The sequence below is a fragment of the Triticum aestivum genome, chromosome 5B (assembly GCF_018294505.1).
Source record: "Triticum aestivum cultivar Chinese Spring chromosome 5B, IWGSC CS RefSeq v2.1, whole genome shotgun sequence".
NCBI classification, from domain to species: Eukaryota; Viridiplantae; Streptophyta; class Magnoliopsida; order Poales; family Poaceae; genus Triticum; species Triticum aestivum.
In genome coordinates this window covers 429676944-429693530 of record NC_057807.1, presented here as the reverse complement: position 1 = coordinate 429693530, position 16587 = coordinate 429676944, and positions in this window count along the sequence as shown.

Genomic DNA, 16587 nt, shown 5'->3' with positions numbered 1-16587 from the left:
TAAACTGTTGCTTGATAATCTTAAATATGCTTATCTTGATGAAAAGAAAATATATCCTGTTATTATTAGTGCTAACCTTTCAGAGCATGAAGAAGAAAGATTATTGAAAACTCTGAAGAAGCATCATGCCGCTATTGGATATACTCTGGATGATCTTAAGGGCATCAGTCCCACTCTATGTCAACATAAAATAAATTTGGAAGCTGATGCCAAACCAGTTTGTGATCCTCAACGACGTTTGAATCCTAAAATGAAAGAAGTGGTAAGAAAAGAAATACTCAAGCTTATGGAGGCAGGTATAATTTATCCCGTTGCTGATAGTCAGTGGGTAAGTCCTGTCTATTGTGTCCTTAAGAAGGGAGGTATTACTGTTGTCCCTAATGATAAAGATGAATTGATTCCGCAAAGAATTATCACAGGTTATAGGATGGTAATTGATTTCCTCAAATTAAATAAGGATACTAAGAAAGATCATTACCCCTTACCATTTATTGATCAAATGGTAGAAAGACTATGCAAACATACACATTATTGCTTTCTAGATGGTTACTCTGGTTTTTCTCAAATACCTGTGTCGGCCAAAGATCAATCAAAGACTACTTTTACATGCCCTTTTGGTACTTTTGCTTATAGACGTATGCATTTTGGTTTATGTAATGCACCTGCTACCTTTCAAAGATGCATGATGGCTATATTCTCTGACTTCTGTGAGAAAATTTGTGAGGTTTTCAGGGATGACTTTTCCGTCTATGGTTCCTCTTTTGATGATTGCTTAAGCAATCTTGATCGAGTTTTGCAGAGATGTGAAGAAACTAATCTTGTCTTGAATTGGGAAAAGTGCCACTTTATGGTTAATGAAGGTATTATCTTGGGGCACAAGGTTTCTGAAAGAGGTATTGAAGTTGATAAAGCCAAGGTTGATGCTATTGAAAGGATGCCATGTCCCAAGGACATCAAAGGTATAAGAAGTTTCCTTGGTCACGCCAGATTTTATAGGAGGTTCACTAAGGACTTCTCAAAAATTTCTCGGCCTCAGACTAATTTATTACAAAAAGATGTACCATTTGTTTTTGATGATGATTGTGTAGAAGCATTTGAAATACTTAAGAAAGCACTAGTCTCTGCACCTGTTGTTCAGCGACCTGATTGGAATTTACCCTTTGAAATTATGTGTGATGCTAGTGATTATGATGTAGGTGCTGTTCTAGGGCACAGAGTTGATAAGAAATTAAATGTCATCCATTATGCTAGTAAGACTTTAGACAGTGATCAAAGAAATTATGCTACTGCCGAAAAGGAACTTTTAGCAGTGGTGTTTGCTTGTGATAAGTTTAGACCTTATATTGTTGATTCCAAAGTAACTATTCACACTGATCATGCTGCTATTAAATACTTATGGAAAAGAAGGATGCAAAACCTAGACTTATTAGATGGGTTCTCTTGCTTGAAGAATTTGATTTACATATTGTTGATAGAAAGGAAGCTGAGAACCCTGTTGCAGACAACTTGTCTAGGTTAGAGAATGTTCTTGATGACCCACTACCTATTGATGATAGCTTTCCTGATGAACAATTAAATGTCATAAGCACTTCTCGTGGCACTCCTTGGTATGCTGATTATGCTAATTATATTGTGGCTAAATTTATACCACCTAGCTTCACATACCAGCAAAAGAAAAAGTTTTTCTATGACCCGCGACATTACTTTTGGGATGATCCACATCTATATAAAGGAGTAGATGGTGTTATTAGACGTTGTGTACCTGAGCATGAACATGAACAGATCCTACGCAAGTGTCACTCCGAAGCTTATGGAGGACACCATGCTGGAGATAGAACTGCACATAAGGTATTGCAATCCGGTTTTTATTGGCCTACTCTCTTCAAAGATGCCCGTAAGTTTGTTTTGTCTTGCGATGAATGTCAAAGAATTGGTAATATCAGTAGACGTCAAGAAATGCCTATGAATTATTCTCTTGTTATTGAGCCATTTGATGTTTGGGGCTTTGATTATATGGGACCTTTTCCTGCCTCTAATGGTTACACTCATATTTTAGTTGCTATTGATTACGTTACTAAGTGGGTAGAAGCTATTCCAACTAGTAGTGCTGATCATAACACTTCTATTAAAATGCTTAAGGAAGTTATTTTCCCGAGGTTTGGAGTCCCTAGATACTTAATGACTGATGGTGGTTCACACTTTATTCATGGTGCTTTCTGTAAGATGCTTGCTAAATATGATGTTAATCATAGGATTGCATCTCCATATCACCCACAGTCTAGTGGTCAAGTAGAGTTGAGCAACAGAGAGCTCAAATTGATTTTGCAAAAGACTGTCAATAGGTCTAGAAAGAATTGGTCCAAGAAACTTGATGATGCATTATGGGCCTATAGAACTGCTTATAAAAATCCTATGGGTATGTCTTCGTACAAAATGGTCTATGGAAAAGCTTGTCACTTACCTCTCGAACTAGAACATAAGGCACATTGGGCTATTAAAGAGCTCAACTATGATTTCAAACTTGCTAGTGAGAAGAGGTTATTTGATATTAGCTCACTTGATGAATGGAGAGCCCAAGCTTATGAAAATGCCAAGTTGTTTAAAGAAAAAGTTAAAAGATGGCATGACAAAAGGATACAAAAGCGTGAGTTTAATGTAGGTGATTATGTATTGCTATAAAACTCTCGTTTAAGATTTTTCGTAGGAAAACTTCTCTCTAAATGGGAAGGTCCCTACGTTATCAAGGAGGTCTATCGTTCCGGTGCCATAAAAATCAACAACTTCGCGGGCACAAATCCGAAGGTGGTAAACGGTCAAAGGATCAAACACTATATCTCAGGTAATCCTATAAATGTTGAAACTAATATTATTGAAACCGTGACCCTGGAGGAGTACATAAAGGACACTTTCCAGAGTGTTCCAGACTCCGAAAAGGAATAGGTATGTGAACAATTTTTAAGGCAATATTTCTCCGTTTTGGAATATTTAGAAAAATAGAAAAATAAGTAGCAGTCCGGGGAGGACACGAGGCCTCCACGAGGGTGGAGGGTGCATCCTACCCCCTGGGCGCGCCCCCTACCTCATGAGCACCTCGTGTGCCCTCCGGACTCTGTTTCCTTGCACGATACGTATTTTGGTCGGTAAAAATTCACTATATATACTCCCGAAGATTTTGACTCTCGTATCACGCAAATATCTTCTGTTTTCGTTTCGAGCTGTTGCTGCTGCAGATTAAAGCAAGATGTCTTCTCAAGAGTCAGCCGGAGAAAGCCGGGTATCTAACCCGGCACTAGAACCAACGGTAAACAGCGACGCTGACCACTTTGGGCCGGCAACGGAGGAAGATATGGAGGCTGACCTGATGAGAGTAGATGCCATGGAAGATCAAGAAGTCAACTCTCGCCCCCGAGCTGGATTTACAGTGGGGGAACTACAGAGCTCAGCTATTCCAAACTCGGTTATCCCTTCCAATGTCAAATTTCTTTCCTATGCAAATATGAGGAGGAGTGTCTCTTGTTCTCCCGCAGCTATGCAACACCCTTGGGTGCAAGGAGCTTTAGCCATTACAGGGAAGCTTCACAAGGAAATAATGGACCTTAAGCAGCAAGTCAATAAGCTCGAGGAGGAGAACCATATTCTGAGGGGAATCATCGCCAAGAAAATTACACCAACAACAAAGAAGGAGAAATAATCACATGGGTATGGGCACTCCCCTTGGCAACTGCCAAGCTTGGGGGAGGTGCCCTGGTATCGTATCATCATCACAACTCCTATCTTTATAGTTTTTCTTAGTTCGATCCTATTAGTAGTATCTTGATTTAGTAGAATAAAGTAGTGACATGATTTAGTTTTGAGTTTTGCTTTACGATCCTTCTTTGTAATCGAGTCCGTGAGCTTTATAATAAAGATTAGTGTTGAGTCAAGGGCTTGATTATTTTGCCATGATCTTGGGTAAGTAGAAGAAAAGAATAAAAAGAATCAAAGAGTTCATATTGATCTTAGTGAAAGTAATGACTTCACATAGAAAGAGTTCGATGATTAAAAGTTGTCGGGGGTTGGCAAATATAGCTTTGGTCATCGTTGCAATTAATAGGAAGTAATAAGGAAAGAGAGGTTTCGCATATAGATATATTATCATTGACATCTTTTATGATTGGGAGCACTCATTAAAATATGACATGCTAAAGAGTTGAGGTTGGACAAGGAAGACAAAATAATGAGTTATGTTTTCTTACATTCGAGATAAAGTATGTTGTCATGGATCCTTTACCGTGTTGAGCTTGCCTTTCCCCCTCATGCTAGCCAAATTCTTAGCACAAGTAGAAATCTTACTTGTGCTTCCAAACACCCTTAAACCAGTTTTGCCATGAGAGTCCACCATATCTACCTATGGACTGAGTAAGATCCTTCAAGTAAGTTGTCATCGGTGCAAGCAATAAATAATTGCTCTCTAAATATGCATGACTTATTAATGTAGAGAAATAAGCTTTGTACGAACTTGTTGTGGACGTAATAAAAGCAACGGACTGCATAATAAAGGTTCACATGCAAGGGGCGATATAAAGTGACGTTCTTGTGCATTAAGATTTTGTGCATCAACCCTAAACGCGCATGACAACCTCTGCTTCCCTCTGTGAAGGGCCTATCTTTTATTATTATCCTCTACCTTACCAGAGACACGGTGATCCTCACCTTTCCTTTTTCTTTTTATCCTTTGGCAAGCTCAGCATGTTGGAAAGAGTATGATATACATATCTAATTGGATGTGGGGGAGCATGAATTATTATTGTTGACATTACCCTTGAGGTAAAAGGTTGTGGGGCAAAACTATAAGCCCCTATCTTTCTCTGTGTCCGATTAAAACTCCGAAACCACAAGTATCGTGTGAGTGCTAGCAATTATGAAGGACTAAATGATAGTTGAGTATGTGGACTTGGTTTTAAGCTCTGACATAGACTCTTTCCGATGTTATGATAAATTGCAATTGCTTCAATGACTGAGAATATAATTGTTAGTGCCCAATAATGTTTCTGATTCATGCTTTGGCTTTGTGAATGGGTCATTACTTGAACATGAGTAATCATATGACAAAATCTATTTATGTTGCTGTTATGAAATAATCATGATGCCTTCATGTCCGTATTTTATTTTTATCGACGCCCTACCTCTAAACATGAGGACACATTCATTGATATCGTCTTTTCGCTTGAGGACAAGCGAGGTTTAAGCTTGGGGGAGTTGATACGTCCATTTTGCATCATGCTTTTATGATAATATTTGTTGCATTATGGGCTGTTATTTCACGTTATGTCACGATACTTATGGCTATTCTCTCTTAGTTTACAAGGTTTACATGAAGAGGGAGAATGTCGGCAGCTGGAATTCTGGGCTGGAAAAGGAGAAAATATTGGAGGCCTATTCTATGCAACTCCAAAAGTCCTGAAACTCCACGGAATACCTTGAAATAAATAAAGAAAAATCGTCGCCATAGATGAAGGCCAGGGGGCCCACACCCTGCTCACGAGGGTGGGGGGCGCGCCCCCCTACCTCGTGGGCCCCCTGGTGGCTCTCTGATGCCCATCTTCTCCTATATGAAGTCTTTCGATGAGAAAAAAAATCAGAGAGAACCTTTCGGGACGAGACTCCGCCGCCACGAGGCGGAACCTTGGCGGAACCAATCTAGGGCTCTGGCAGAGCTGTTCTGCCGGGGACACTTCCCTTCGGGAGGGGGAAATCATCATCATCGTCATCACCAATGCTCCTCTCATCGGGAGAGGGCAATCTCCATCAACATCTTCGCCAGCACCATCTCATCTCCAAACCCTAGTTCATCTCTTGTATCCAATTCTTGTCTCCAAGTCCGGGATTGGTGCTAGTAGGTTGCTAGTAGTGTTGATTACTCCTTGTAGTTGATGCTAGTTGGTTTAATTGCTGGAAGATCATATGTTCAGATCCTTTATGCACAATATTACCCCTCTGATTATGAACATGAATATGCTTTGTGAATAGTTACGTTTGTTCCTGAGGACAAGGGAGAAGTCTTGCTATTAGTAGTCATGTGAATTTGGCATTCGTTCGATATTTTGATAAGATGTATGTTGTCTAACCTCTAGTGGTGTTATGTGAACGTCGACTACATAACACTTCACCATTATTTGGGCCTAGAGGAAGGCATTGGGAAGTAATAAGTAGATGATGGGTTGCTAGAGTGACAGAAGCTTAAACCCTAGTTTATGCGTTGCTTCATAAGGGGCTGATTTGGATCCATATGTTTCATGCTATGGTTAGGTTTACCTTAATACTTTTGTTGTAGTTGCGGATGCTTGCAATAGAGGTTAATCATAAGTGGGATGCTTGTCCAAGTAAGGGCAGTACCCAAGCACCGGTCCACCAACATATCAAATTATCGAAGTACCGAATGCAAATCATATGAACGTGATGAAAACTAGCTTGACGATATTCCCATGTATCCTCGGGAGCGCTTTTCCTATCATAAGAGTTTGTCCAGGATTGTCCTTTGCTACAAAAAGGATTGGTCCACCTTGATGCACTTCATTTACTTTTGTTACTTGTTGCTCCTTACAATTTATCCTATCACAAAACTTTCGGTTACCACTTATTTCAGTACTTGCAGAGAATACCTTGCTGAAAATCGCTTATCATTTCCTTCTGCTCCTCGTTGGGTTCGACACTTTTACTTATCGAAAGGACTATGATAGATCCCCTATACTTGTGGGTCATCAAGGTCCATCGAGACCTTAGAGAGCTCCATCGTCGGGTCATGTTCCGTCTGCATGATCTCACCCTCCTCGTGCACAACCATCTCTCGCTTTAGGGCTGGGGCATTACAAAGCTTTACCGTAACATATTTATACTACTTCAAGGTGCATTAAATAAAGACATGCAAGTATCAAAAGGAGAGTCACGTCATGCATGCATGCGTTGTAATTAGTGCATCGGTAAACGCAAATTATTGAAATACTACCTCCGTCCTGGTTTATTGGCCCCATTTGTAGTTTGTGCCAAATTTTGACCAAATATTTAACTAACAAAATGTTAATGCATGTCAATAAAAATTATATCATTGGATTCGTATTTGAACATAGTTTTCAATGATGTAATTTTTAGTGACATGCATGAATATTTTGTTAGTTAAACTCATGGTCAAAATTTGGCACAAAATACAATAAGGACCAATAAACCAGGACGGAGGTAGTATATCGAGTGCAGTGCTTTGATGTGTCGCGTCAACTCGTACATCAACGAGAAGTTTCATTATCTCTCCCTCGCGGACTTAACTACACCTACCTTTGGCTGTATGACAGGTTGGCCACCAACCTGTCGGGCCCACCTGTCATACACGCAAAGGCAGGAGCATCCCTCCCTCGCCAATGAGCATGGTGGCTGGCAAGACCAGGAGAAGCTTTCGCTACACGCTCTCGCTCCCGCACGCGGTGGACATGCAGTAGTTCAATCGGTGTCAGATGGCCAGAAGCGTACTGTAGTACTCCTCCAGTGCAGCAGAACTCCATCATTGTTAGACTTCCCGAAGAGGCGAAGATCCAAGCGCAGCCCGGACGCTCGGGTGGCAGTTTCATGTGTAGAGTATTCTAGGATAGCGTGTACCGTGCCTGTAAGCTTAAAATCGTTGGGGTCGGCTCCATGCTATGTAGCCGTCTCGAAGTAAAATAAAATAAAATAGTCTTCTGGCCCTAGTTGTCATCCTGGTGATTGTAGTTTACACGCTCATCTAGTCAAGACAGGAATATATATTTTAATTTGTGGTGGGTAAATGTTAGAGGTTGCAGCAAATATATTGTACACTGCGGGTATTTCAGCCAAGTTTAGAGGCAAGCATGTGGGGCCAGTGCTATGATGTGTCGCGTCAACTCGTACAACAAGGAGAAGCTTGATTTTACTACTACACGCCTTCTCCCTCGCCCATGCGCGTGGTTGCTCGCAAACGAGGACATGCTTTCGCTTATAGTACTACAACAAGCTATACCTCCCGCTCGCGATGGACGGACATGCAACAGTGGATTCGACACTGTAGAAGCAGTAGTAGTAACATCATTGTTTGTCTTCTCGAAGAGGCGAAGATCCAAGCGCAACCCGAACGTGGCAGTTGCGAACATTGGAGCATGCATATAGCCAGGCTCTTGCATGAGACAAAATTGCTATGTGAGCACACTGTTGTACTAGTACGTACTACTACTTGCTAGTATAGCCCTGTAAACAAGAAATGAGTATTTTCCTTTCTAGAGATTTCAACAAGTGACTAGCCTACACCGAGACGGAGTACATATGGAGCAAAATGAGTGAATCTGCATCATAAATAAATACGTAGTTCTCTCGTTTTCCTCTTCGTGGTGCACAATATTGAGTATACTGACTAGTCTCTTTTTGACACGTGTTTACGTTTTTTGACACACAGTACAGACGCAAGCGCTCATATACACGTGCATACACTCACCCCTATGAACGCACACACGCACACCCTACCCCTATGAGCACCTCCGAAAGACTGAGCCAACACTATCATCTTGAAATTTATGAAGTCACCATAGGCACCTCGTCGTCGACGGGAACGGGTGCCACGGGAACGTCTCCTGACACGCGATAGATGCGAGTGGCAGTCGCCTTCATAGGTGCTTGAAATTCCAAGGAGGGAGACGGTAGCGGTTCCTGAGATGTTGAACGATCAATGATGCATCCTCAATTACATGCAGAGGGAATTATTTGGAGAAGCAATAGAGCCAGCACAATGTGAATGCAACAGAGTTTGGACTCTCATATAAAGGCGCCCCACCACTCCAATCCATCTACTCCTAAGTCTCTGTGCAACACTGCTCACTCCAATCCAATACTAAGTGACCAGAAGCCACAAGCACCTATGGAGGCGATGGAAGTGAGCGGCAGTTGGATGTGCCAAATAATCCAAGGCACTGGCCTGCGGCCCCGCACCGTGCAGCGTTTCCAGACGGTGTTGGTGACCGCCGGCATCGTAGCCCTCGCCGACGCCGGCTTCGCCTCTCGCATGGACGACATGATGGTTAACTCCATCCGCAAGTTCACCGCCGTCAAGAAGCGCGTGGACGACCTTGTCATATAGCTCCAGCTCACGCGCCCAGGCTCCTCATTGCCTGCCACACTCATCGGCCTCCATGGTGACGAACTCTTTCAAGCCCTGGTGGCCCTGCTAGTGCCGGAGGTCGCGATGAAGAATGTGCACCTCGAGGCCGCGCTCGCCGCGCAGCGCCTCGCCATGCAAGAAACCGTCGACATGCACATCCACGTCTACGAGGAAATTGTCTACATTGGCCACTACAAGGGAAGCCAGGACAGAAAGACATTGGCCATCTTCCAGCGGCTGGAATCTTTGGACGCCATTGTTCAGAAGCACGTCGACCTAGCCATGAAAGCTGCTGCTACTTAGGCGTCGTTCGGTGGGTCGTCGCCCTGAGTCGAGGAGGTGGACGTTGTCGATGGATGCATCTCTTCTTCTTGCCTCCTGTAACCAGCACTGCATCGCCTCGTGGCCTTAATGTTTTATTAGTATAGTACTACCTCTATTCCCAAATATAAGTCTTTCTAAAGATTCCAGCAAGTGACTACTACATACGGAGCAAAATGAGTGAAGCTACACTCTAAAGTATGTCTACATACATCTGTATGATGTATTCCATTTGAAATAGTATCTAAAAAGGCTTATATTTAGGAATGGATGGAGTATATGGCATTTTTATTCCAGTCGTAACATTTTCACTGTGAAGTGGGGCCGCAGTTCAGCAAACCCACCCCGCCTACTGGGCGTCGGCCGAGTTTACAATTAGAAGAGAGAAACAACGGAGGAGGGCTAGCTGTAGCACGGACGCTGTTGTCAGATGGGATTCGTGTTGATAGAATAGGAGTACTGAGCACTCGTACCTCTTTTTTAGGGAAAAAATAGTTGTATGTCTAGTACCACTAGTTGGGTGCGTGCGACCTATAGCTGTCATCACTTTAGGTCTCCTTTTCGAGCCGCGGGTACACTTCACAGTACATAATTTTTCACGCATTTATCGTCCTATATGTACTCCTAGGCTATTTCCACGTGCTCCCATTAGCCGACATGTGGGACATAGAGCATCTGGGTCGTAGTGCATGCACGACTCGGAGCATATGCCAGGGTACTTTACATTTCAAACCTCATGAATTACATGCAAACCCCCCCCCCCCCCCCGCGCGCGTAGAAGAATACATAAATAAATGAATTACTACATGAAACCGGATTATTTTCATAGAAACCGGAGCATGTTCATTAAATTTTGGACATAACACGTTTATAAAAAATGACCGGACCTAAACCAGTCTAAGGGCCTCTTTGATTTTTCTCGCAAAAAAGGGCCTCTTTGATTCACAGGATACTGAAAATACAGGAATTGGGAAAGTATGATGGCGATGAACCGAGACGAGGAGAACTCTAACTCAATTAGAGGTTAGAGTTAGATTCTAACCTTGAACTAACTCTAAACCGAAGAGGTGTATGGATGGTAGGGTTAGATTGACAATAAATGCTCTTTCTCAATCATTTGACTACTTTGGACCCTATTTCCTGCCGGATTTGGTGTGACCGGCTCTTGTGTGGCCTCCTCCCACTCATAATTGACATAAATGAACCATCTTTACAAATCAAGCATGCAAAACATGATAGTTTTTACTTTGTCCATACAAATGAGATATGCCACTTAAACATACAAGTCGTCAATCAAGCTTCACAAAAAACACTCCATGAAACAAAGCATGAGCTAACTCATCACGGAAGTCATTCACGATAGGGAGGGAGCCCGGAGCCCCTCACGCACCGAGGGAGGAGCTCGTCATTGTCGCTCTGGAGGAAGGCTCTGTAGAGCCCAAGCCCCAGGAACCCCTCTGACGCTGGCCCTTGCGAGTTGAGGTCGACACTGGCATGGGTAGCAGGGCCGCTTGCCGCCGACTGGGAACTTAATCTTTAGGCCTCTAGAAATAATGCAAGCCTGAAATTAAAATACCTAGAAAGGTGAACTGAATCTTTGGGCCTCTAGAAATAACGCAAGCCTGAAACTAAAATACCTAGAAAGGTGAACTGAATCTTTGGGCCTTTAGAAATAATGCAAGCCTGAAACTGAAATACCTAGAAAGGTGAACTGAATCTTTGGGCCTCTAGAAAGATTTATTACCTCCTCAAGCAGCATCAAACAATTCCGTGCGTGCACCACAAATCTATACCAAGTTTGATCAGGATCTACTTGTCCAAATCAGAATTGGCACTAGAGCGAGCAATAACAATGATATGGTTGTGAGACAGAGAAGGAACAAACAAACTCACCCCTCTCGCGACCTCCCTGGTAGATGCACCGCCGCTACACATGACAGAGGGAGAAAAATGACCGGTGAAGGGGGAGCGAGGCGACCTTCGTAGGCCAGAGGGAGAGGGCGACGGAGGCTGGAAGGAGAGGGTGGCCGGAGGAGAGAGAGGGCGAGCGGCGCTAAGGTGGGCGGCCCTATGGGGAACAAAGAGGAGTCATGCGAGATGGAGGGGGCGATCTGGTGCGGGCAGGGGAGATTTTGTTAGTTCTCTTTTAGTGGCCCCGAGGATAACTAACCCAATTAGAACGTCTCCGCCAGGCTAGTTTTTTTAGCTGGGTTAGAGCAAACTAGCTCAAACTAACCCCTCCTGTTTCGATAATTTGAGGCTATTTCAACCCAAACTAGCTCTAACTCAAGGATCCAAACAAAGAGGAGTAGTACTGTACATGCTACAGTGTGGACCGTAGCACATTGTTTTTTATGGCCATATCACCACATTGTTTTCTACTACTGGTTCACTGGGCTACCATGGTTCACACTATTGGTTCATTGGGCTGCCATGGTTCGCACTCCTCCGACCTTAGTAGTAGTAGTAGTATATACCACATCATTCTTTGCTCCTTCTTACTACTACGTACTTCGCCGACATGTGGGAGAGCCAGCATCCGGGTCGACGTGTCATGCACCATATTAGAGTGCGGAACGGAAGGGGGCATCACCCCGGTCGCAGCACCAGTTATTCATGAGTATAGTGAGTAGTCATATCACAAGTGTTTCCAGCAGTAACGCACCGTGAAATCGCACAACCCGACCTTTCCACCAGTAAGTTTGAGAATCCGCCACTAGCTCACCCTCCTTGCCTCTCTGTCAAACCGCCTAACCGAAAACTGTCGCGCGTACTGCCCGGTAAAAGCCCTGACCTCAACTTTTAACTATGCGAAAATAGTTCGAGCTTGTTCGTTCTATATAAATACTCATTGTATGTTTATTCACCCGTGGGGTTGTTTAATGAATGGAGGGCCGGGGAGCACAAGTGAACAATACTAGTACTACTAGTACAGTAGTAAGTAGGAGTCGTACAGTAGTCACCTTAAATAGAGAGTTTCTTTTCTTTAATGCCACGTACACAAATTGAAACGGTTGTTGTGGAGAGAAAAAGATAATCACTCCAGTATATATGTACGTAGGGGGCCTGAGCGCTTGCTTTACTAGGGTTGCTCTCTTCATTCTCTCATCCTCTCCAGATCTAAACAAGACAGCGGTAGCGACATTTTCTCTCTGCTCACCGCTGGTCACAGATCCGTCCGGATCCCTTCGGCCGGTGTGTGTAGAGGACTAAAAGGTGCATTGTTCATGTGATCATCGCCGCCAAGGGAGGAAACCCACAACTGCCAGTGGGGTCCGATCCTCTGTCCGTGCCATTCTCTCCGACACATCACCGGCTCGGGAGGTCCTCTGACCCTTCTTCCTCCCTGCCATATTGTGCACAGATCGGACCTGCCGCCGCCGACATCCCGACAAACCAGAGGTACAAGTTCTTCTAAAGCGTCCTTGCTCTACTGCCCCAGCTCCCAACGTGTTTGCATGTGCATCTTTTTCTACTTCCATCAGCTCTTCCAAATCCACCTAAAGTTTTAGTATTATTAGAGGTAAAGCTACTTCATGCATTCGAATCTAGGACTTGGTTCAAACAACAAAGAAAGGGGAAAATCATAGCATGAACCTAGGACTTGATTCAAAGAGGAAATAACAAGGGGAAAGTAGTAGAGACTGGGTACCCGGTCTCTTGGTTGAAAAGGGAAATAATGGGAAAACTCAGTACAATCTGGATAAGGAACAGATCTATTATTGGTTGAAAAATGGATAGAAAGTGGCGGCTGGTGGACAAGTCAACAGAGTATGTCCAGGATTAGATTTGCTGCCCTCACATAGTAAAAGGTCTCCATGATTAGATTTGCTGCCCTCACATAGTAAAAGGTCTCCAGGATTAGATTTGCTGCCCTCACATAGGAAAAGTTCTCCAAGATTAGATTTGCTGCCCTCACAGAGCATGAACAAACTCGGCATCACCACTTTATGCCTCTTTGTAGGTACATTGTGCTGATGCGTCCACTGTCGCATGTCCTTATACCAACCTTTTGCTATTGTTAATGTAAGGGCGCATGTAAAATGAAGCGATCACACTGTTACCTTGACATGTCTAACCACTGTTATTGTTAATCTAATGCCTCTAGTGATATGATGCAATTAAATTGTGTTAACAAATGGTACTCCTGTTGTTTTCCCAAGTACGATAAGTATGTTGCTTCTTTACGCTGCTGAGTGACCTGGTGTCCCCATGGTCCCATGCCTTAAACCAACTCTTTAGCCACTGTTGATTTACTGTATCTGGTAAACAAGCAATGCCACCATTAAAGTAATCCCATATTTGACGAATGTCATAGTTGATCGTAATGCTTCCGAAAACATGAAGCATTGTTGACGTTTTAAAATTTCTACTGTCCTTGCGTGATTGCCATGAACATAATTAATATGCTTCTTTTCATTTCATGTATGTTTCGTATATTCTTATTGACCAGCAACTATCTACTTTCTACCTTTTTGTGCAGATAGGGATATCACCTGTTGCTATTGTGTCCTTTTGGTGAACTGCACAAAACACTTTCTTTTGGAATGAGTGTCTTGTGTAGTTCAACTAAAATGTCACGTGGGCAACATCTCTCAATTGTGGTGGAACTGCACAAAATGGTGATTGGAGTTTCCAAAATCTCCATCAAATTCTGCTGGTAATCTCGTACAACATTTTATTAGCTTTTGCAAGATGAGCCGTCACTGTCACCACAATGGCACTTTATTTTAGTGGAACTGCACAAAAGGATAAGCAAATTATAGTTGCACCTTACATGAGCAGGACAACCAACCTCAATGTTGCTGAATTTTAGTGCAACTACTAAAGAAGAACCTGCCAGCTCACGAGAGCAAGTACTTCTTGCTAGCTGAATGATGCAATCTTTGCCTCATTTCAAGTGAACTACAGAAAAAGGTGTCGGATTTCGGGTTCCGGCAGACCCTCTAGGTTCGAACTCTGGGGTGCACGCGGAGATCGCACCTCCTACCTACCTGCGTCTCGTCGCCTCACAAGGATCTAAAGCTACACGAAGAACAACACAAGGAACACGAGGTTTATACTAGTTCGGGCCACCATTGTGGCGTAATACCCTACTCTAGTTTGTGGTGTGGTGGATTGCCTCAGGGGCTGATGATGAACAATAGAAGGAAGAACTGCCTCGCAAGGGGTGTTCTTGTGTTGGTGGTTCTGGCTAGGGTTCTACTGCACGATCTCTCTGATCGATCTCCAGATGCCCCTACCCTAGGGGGTGGCTAGTCCTATTTATAGGCGGAGGCCCTGGGCCTCTTCCCAAATATTAAGCGGGAAGGGCGCCAACAATTGGCCATTTTGAAGGGGAACATCTAGTACACTTATCCTGACTAAAGTCGGTCCTCGCCTGCCAAAGGCTCTGGTGGTGACGCCGGCTTGGGCTCCACGATGACCTCCATCCTGCCGTTCTGCTGGTCTTGGTCTTGTTGCACCGAAATGGTTGCCTTTTCTTGATACTCTCGCCTGCGCTTGCTCCCTTTGCACCAAAGAGGAAATAAGGATTCTGCACAGGCCGGCGCCCGCCTGGCTTGGGTCGTCATGGCTTGCGTCACGGGCACCTCGCGAGGTACCCCGCCTTGATCTCTCTGCCTCCTCGCGAGCCAGCCTGATGAGGACGTGCCTGAGGAAGCTTCCTGTCATCCGCCTCGTGAGGCTTGGCCCCTCGCGAGGGTATTGAGCTCGTGTTGATGAAGATGGGCCATACTGGGCCACCCCTTGAGCCACGCCATAGGCCGCAGGCAGGCATGTCTGGGTACCCCCGTTCCCAGAACACCGACAGTAGCCCCCGGACCCAAGGCGCGCCTGGACTTGGCTTAGCAGAGAAGCGAAGGGGCAAGTGCGAAGCGCCACGGGCCCCAACAGTCTGCGGCCTTGGGCCCCACGTGGCGGTTGATTGGACGTGGGCATCCCTGTTCCCCACGCCTCCTTATTTTGCGCCCGGCTAGGCGGACCCACAGTAGTGCACAGTCATCCCTCTTCTCGTTGCTTGTGCGTCCCCTGCTCTTCTTCCTCCAGAGCTCTATCTCCGCTTCCAATCCAATCTTGAACCCTCCCCTTCCTGTCGTCATGGCACCGACAAAGAAAGGGAAGGGGAAGAATCTGGTGTCCTCGCCCCGTTTGCTGCCGCCGACGGCTTCCGCCGTTGACTAGTCGATCATACTCAATCTGGAAGCTCTGGGCAAGGTCAGTTTAGCCCTTGCCACCACCTTCAATGAGTGCGGGAGTACGACGGTCTGGCCCGCGTCCCACTTCTCTATTGACAGAATAGCCACCAAGGTCCGGTACTTCGCCGACGCACTATGGGCGGGGCTGGTTCCCCCTTTTTCCGATTTCTTCAACGTTGTGCTTTCCCATTACCAGATTCACATGATGCATTTGGGTCCTGAATCCATTACTCTCCTTGTTGTCTTCGCTTTTGTGTGTGAGGCGCTGATGGGCATCCCTCCTTCGGTTTCCTTGCTGCGCCACTTCTTCTCTTTGCGCCTCGGCGATCCCTCCCAATGTTCAGGATGCGTGAGCTTCTTTGCTGCACTAGAGGCAGCGGCCGCGGGGATTGACTTCAGCCTTCCTCCGCCCGCGACTGGGTTCCGAGAGCGGTGGCTGTATGTGGATGTCAGAGTATTCGGCCCCCTGCTCTTGGAGCCAACCTTGTCTGCTGTCCCTAACTCGGGATGGGGCCATGAGGCGCTAACGAGCCCCCGGCTCGCCTTCGTCTGGCGTCACTTTGCGAGTTTGAGGGCGCTTGGTGTGACGGCACCCAAGGTGGTGAAAGAGTTCCTCCAGCGCTGCATTGCCCCCCTCCAGCGTCATTCCCGCCGGATGTGGGCCTTTTGGGGTCGTGAAGACCGCATGAGGCTCTAGAAGGAGGATCTGGCGCCTGAAGTGCGGAGGAAGGTTCTCGTGATTCTGGCCGGGGATCCTTCCCCTAGCAACGTCCGGCAAGGGGGTGCCTTGCTGTATCTTTGCTCAGGCAGGGATGATTTTGTGAGGCAGATGCCCAGCTTCGATGAATGGGGGCTGTGCCCAGTACTCCTCGTGGGGCCTCGCGAGAACCCAGTTGCGGTGGTTGCCCTCCTGGTCGCCCGTGGCGGTCCTTCCTC